Genomic DNA, 6,623 nt, shown 5'->3' with positions numbered 1-6,623 from the left:
ATATGGGTTTTAAGCCCAAATTTAGGAAAATCGGGCGATACACCCAGCAAACAAATTTGGAAGTTCTTCCCAAGACACAACTTTAAAAGAACTTCCAAAAATGCTCTCCCAAAGATGTTCTTTATTTAAATTTATCTTCGGGAAGTGTATTAGTTTAACGGCTCTAATGGGAAGAATATATGTCATCAAACCCCTTTTAAATTTTAAAGAAAACTCTAATATTTGATTCATGGTGGTGGGTATTTAAGATTCGGTCCGGCCGAACTTACTGCTGTATATACTTGTTTATAACTCGCTTTTTTTCATATATTTAATGGGAAATTTATTTTTGTTGTTGTTTCAAATATGTTAAAAACAGATTAAGAATTAATAAAATCGTACAAATTATTTAAATTTAGCCGAAAACATTCTTAGTACTTTTTTTAAAAAAAAATTCGAATTTTTAAAATATTTGATGACAAAAGTTCCAGACAAGCGTTATAATGCATTAAAAATCATAAAAAATTTTAAAAATTATTATCCGCCTGAAATTTGGTACATGCTTTTGGTATATGGTCTCTAACAACCATGCGAAAATTGGTCCACATCGGTTCATGGGAGCCACCGTGGTGCAATGGTTAGCAGGCCCGCCTTGCATACACAAGGTCGTGGGTTCGATTTCTGCTTCGACCGAACACCAAAAAGTTTTTCAGCGGTGGATTATCCCACCTCAGTAATGCTGGTGACATTTCTGAGGGTTATAAAGCTTCTCTAAGTGGTTTCACTGCAATGTGGAACGCCTTTCGGACTCGGCTATAAAAAGGAGGTCTCTTGTCATTGAGTTTAATATAAGGGCTGTTTTCTTTTTGTACTGGATGCAACATTTGTATGGGCTATCCAGAACATCGTTGCACTGGTTTTCTATCCAGAACATCTCATCAGTGCAAGTCGCGCCGATGTTGCCAGATTGTATTTGGATAAAGTGACGATTCTTCGATTCACAATAGCAATTTATTGTGACTATGTGATCGAAAAACGTGAAATTCAAAGTGATACAGTGTCATAAATAATCGCAGCAATAAATATTTATTACTAATTGGAGCATTTCTTACATTAAAAATGCAAGATTTGTTGCATATTTTTGGAGATGTCCGGGATAAACGAGTACTCTGTTTTCTTTTAGTCCTTAACGGCTTATCCAGTGCTAAAAGAAAACAGCCCTATAGAATTGGGCAGCACTCAGTGATAACAGAGAAGTTCACCAATGTGGTATCACAATGGACTGCCACCTAACCTAATCTAACCTAACCTAACCTAACCTAACCATCGGTTCATAATTATATATAGCCCCCATATAAACCGATCCCCAGATTTGGCTTGCGGAGCCTCTAAGAGAAGCAAAATTCATCCGATCCGGCTAAAATTTGGTACATGGTATTGGTATATGGTCTCAAATAACCATGCGAAAATTGGTCCACATCGGTCCATAATAATATATAGCCCCCATATAAACCGATCCCCAGATTTGGCTTGCGGAGCCTCTAAGAGAAGCAAATTTCATCCGATCCGGCTGAAATTTGGTACATAGTGTTGGTATACGGTCTCTAACAAACGTGCCAGAATTGGTCCATATCGGTCCATAATTAAATATAGCCTTCATATAAACCGTTCTCCAGATTTGACCCCCGGAGCCTCTTGGAGGAGCAAAATTCATCCGATCCGGCTGAAATTTGGAACATGGTGTTAATATGTGGCCGCTAATAACCATGTGAAAGTTGATCCATATCGGTTTATAATTATATGTAGCCGATCCCCAATCACACAAAAATTGGTCCATATCGGTTCATAATCATGGTTGTCACTCCAGCCAAAAAAAAAAAAATCTACCAAATTTTTATTTCTATAGAAAATTGTGTCAAAATTTTGTTTCTATAGAAAACTTTGTCAAAATTTTATTCCTATAGGAAATTTTGTCAAATTTTTTTTCTATAGAAAATTTTGGAAAAATTTTATGTCTATAGAAAATTTTGTCAAAATTTTATTTCTATAGAGAATGTTGTCAAAATTTTTTCTCTATAGAAACTTTTGTCAAAATTTTATTTCTATAGAGAATTTTGTCAAACTTAATTATATACGTATTTAATAGGCCTTTTTTAGTTTAATATATACCACGTATGGACTACCTTTCAATTTAGAAGACGGTGTTAGGAAGTTTTAAGATACCTTGTCATTGGCAAGTCTTCAGTAGAAGTTTCTACGCAATCCATGGTGGAGGGTACATAAGCTTCGGCCTGGCCGAACTTACGCCCGTATATACTTGTTATAACTCGCTTTTTGCATATATTTAATGGGAAATTTATTTTTGCAGATTAAATTTAGCCGAAAAAATACTTTGTAGAAAAAATTCGAATTTTTAAAATATTTGATGACAAATGTTCCAGACAAGAGTTATAATGCATTAAAAATCATAAAAAATTTTAAAAATTACTTATTTGTCAAAATATCACACAATTTCCTTAACAAGTGATGCAAATTCAGTGCAGCGGCTGTTGGAATGGTGGACATCCGTCCAATGCAAGCCCATGTTAAATTCATCGCATCTGTGTCAATTTAGCACCACTTGCGGATCCAAAAAGAACATTTTCACTACGTTTTTGGCGACGATTTTTTTGCTGGGCATTTGTATGGGTATTTATTGCCATAGTCTTTAGTAAGATCTGGGTGGCTGAGATGATTCTATTTGGATCTTATATGTTAATTTTGTATGAAAATTAGATACGAGCATTTTTTTCCCAAATTGAACCATTTTTTTTACCACCATTGTGCCTAATCTTCTCATATAACTATAATCCCTTAATCTCATTTTTCGATTTCGACTTGTTACTACATTAATGCAACAACAAATCGAAACCTATTTTTAGAGACATTGCTGAATTCACCCACTTGACGAACGATCATATTATTATTCTTAAATTTCTTATGGGAGGAATGTTTTTTTGCGTTTACTTATATTGATACTTACGTGTTCTATCAATAATCAAACTTGGTCACCTTAATCTTAATGGTTACTTTGCATTTTGCACAGCACTTAAAATTAATTTGCATTTTTTTCTCCTTTCAAATCCTGTAAACAACAGACAAAGCCAAGCAAAAGCCATTGTTATTGGCCAAACGAACAACTCCCAACATAAACGAAAACGTTTTTAAGGCATTTAAGGTAATTTTCTTCCACCATTTCATCTTTATGATAATAAGATAGTAGTGGTGGGATGTACATTGGAGCACAAAGAAAATAATATGGCAGATAGATCAGCAATTACGAAGGCCACAATGGAAACGGATTTAATAGGGTGATACAACCATTTCATCGAAATCACAAACAACAAACCAACAAATGAAATAAACCAAATAACCCAATTAAATCAACCTACTCTAAATCTCTCTCCCGGGAAAAATTAATGATTAGCAATTATTCACAAATGTAGAACAAGACTTTATCTAGTAATTACGGCTTGAAAAGTATCTATCTTCTTCCCGCTTAGATTATTCAAATACTGAATGTTAAGAACGTTTAGTATACACGAACTGATCAGATGAGCCGAAACGTTAAACGATTTCAGGCTTAAAAAAAAGATTTCCGGATTATTTTATTTTTTTTTCAACACAAAACAGTATGGCGCCATATAAGATACCCGCCTCGAAATATTCTTTGGTTTATCCTCTGCGCAACTATCAAATTAGGGCGTTAAAGAAGCAATTTATCCCTGAATATGTTTGATTTTTGAAATTAATCTCTGTGGGGAAACTCTCATTCCATACATGCAGGTTGCGTGTCCCCTTGCGTGTTTGTTGTGAACTCTGACATTTTTCTATTATCCATGGCAAACAATTTAACGGATGAGTGTAGTGTGATATTAGAATGTCCAGATTTCTATGCTGTGCGTCTGGGTTTTGTTTACAGACCTAATGATTTGCGGCATAGAACAAAGACATTTGGAAACGTTTACTGTCATAGGGTTTGAGTGTTTTCTTTTAGGATGAAACGGAAGCTGATAATTTATAAATTATACTTTAGTAACTATCACTACCAGAACCACAAGGAGAATCAACTCTTTTCTTTTCGTATTGAGATATTTTACATCATATAAAATCTCGAGGTTGCAAAAGAGTTATACATTAGAGTGATTGAATTTTATGCCATTTAAAAACGTAATTTGTTATTTCTATTTTTTAACTAATGACGCTACAAATAACAATAGTTAATAATACGGGATATTGGAAATTGTTGCACTAGAGAAATATACATTTTGCCAGCACAGGCTGTGGGTTCAAGGACCCACAGCCATTAGCGTAGCTAGACAATGTTCTGTAATAGACTTTTCCCATCTTTTATGCTACAATTGTCATAGATATGGATTTTTTTTTTTACATACATGAAAAAATATTTTTCAGTTAAAATCGTAATTGAGTTTTGGAACAATTTGACTTTAAAATTTGATTTATCCAACAAATTTTTCAATCTAAATAAAAAAATAAAAAAACCCATTACGGCAGAATTTTGTGGTAATCAATTTTTAATTAATTTCATAATCGAAAACAAAAACACCTCCACCGTAAAAATGTCGACAGTGTAAACAAAGCAAACGCATAAAAGAGCTTTTTCTTTCATTCACTAACTTGCCCTACACTCTTGCCTGGCAACAACGCTATTAACGTGCTGTACTACAGTAATCGTTTCATTTCGATATGGACTTGTCAAATAGTTAAAGTTTCCTAGAAAACCAACGTGGACTGGCTCGCTCTATTTGATTCGACTGCCATCCAATACGCATCGGCCTTAAGAGATTTTAGAAGTATAAAATTAACTTATTTCCACGTGCATTTTTTTTTAAAGAAAATTAACCGGAAAGTATTTATTGAGAAAAGGAAAAGAATTTTAAAGTGTTGAAGATTTCGGTTGTACCAACCAGTTAATTGAAATTTCAATTATTTCAAAACTTTTTCTTTGAAATTGGACCTGATTTTGTTAATCTTAAAAGGTAATAATTTTTGATTGGAATTTTCTCAAAAACGTTCTAAACCGAGAAATCTTCCACAGGGAAGTGGATGTCACTGATATCTCGGGCGAATAATATCCACAGGGATAGTATCAAACGCCCTATACGCCACTTGCCTGGAACCAAAGTGTGTTATACTGTTGATGAGCTAAATAACTCAGGATAACTCTACGGCATTGTCCAAAAAAATCATTGGAAATAAGCCAAAATTTGGAGATCAGCTTTTCCTGAACCAGCCATTTTACACCGAAGGCAAGCCCGGTTGGAAAAAGAAAATTTACTCTTAGACGTATTGCACTTGGTGGACTGTCAACGTGGTCAACCATAGTAGCCAACAGAATTGACAGGTCAGATTGTCAATTCTGTTGGCTAAATCCCAAAAATCCCTACTCGGATTCATAAATGTCACCTAAACATTGACCTAAAATTATATTACTATTTGCGTTTCAACATAATTTCTAAATTTTTATAATTCGCCAGCATTCTATACTCATTTTTGTCCACGCCTTAAATTTTTTTTGACAGAGATATAAATTATATTTATTTAAGCCAATGTTAACTTAATTAACTTTCGATCTATAATCATGAAATTCGTATGTTAAAATATTTGATTATTATCATTGGTTCATTAACAGTCGATAACACTGTTAATGTAATAGAGAGTACATATGAGAGCAGATTAACTGTTGTTATTTATGGATTACCATTCATAAATTTTTTTTGCTTTGACATCTCAGTTCTTAATGTCTGTTAGAAGACGTCGGTGTTCTTTATAAGTGATAATCACGATAGTTTGGATTTCGTTATAGTTATGAAAAAATAAAAAAAAAATAATAATTTGTGAATGGTAATCTAATTTCCGAATTGGTGTGAAAAACTTTTTGTTTTGTAATACCAGAAAAACAATGATAATGATTTTACTATAAGTTATATTTTTCTTATGTTGTTTTTGTGTTGGACAGAGCTAAGTAAAGCAAAATATTAGTAAACTTGAATGAAATGGAAATTGAATTAATATGAAGTGCAATGTGTAAAGAAAACAAAAATTGAAAGGGAATATGTAAATTTATTCTTTTTCTTAGCATCCACGATCTCCATATAAACATCCCAGCAGCAGAAAAGGCCTATTCCGCTACTTCAGATGTTGGTAAGTTTCTTTCTTTCTTTCTCTCTTTTTTTTCATTATTTCACTTTATTATAACACTTATTCTGAATTACGTTTTTTTTATGAATGAAAATACCGATATACATACATACCTACTGATCGATAATTTTCAAGTTTTTTTTTGTTTCCTTAATTTTTATTCTTACTTTTGCATTGATTCATTCATAAAATTGCACCCTTCTGTAAATGGGGACTTATACTCTGTTCATTAAAAGAAATACTATATACAGTTTAATAAGTAAAGAATTGCATATTGCACGATATATATTTTATTAGATATCATAATAGTGAATTCTAATTTTGTTTTCTAGTTAATAATACATAATTATATCAATGCATTGAATAATCTAAAATATATTATCATGGTATTTTAAATAAATAAAAGGGTTTTCCTGTAAAATGATGTTGGAAAGTAAGTAGGT

The sequence above is a fragment of the Haematobia irritans genome, chromosome 3 (assembly GCF_050003625.1).
Source record: "Haematobia irritans isolate KBUSLIRL chromosome 3, ASM5000362v1, whole genome shotgun sequence".
In the NCBI taxonomy this organism is placed as follows: Eukaryota; Metazoa; Arthropoda; class Insecta; order Diptera; family Muscidae; genus Haematobia; species Haematobia irritans.
The sequence above is the reverse complement of the archived record's forward strand: the minus strand, read 5'-3'. Positions refer to the sequence as shown.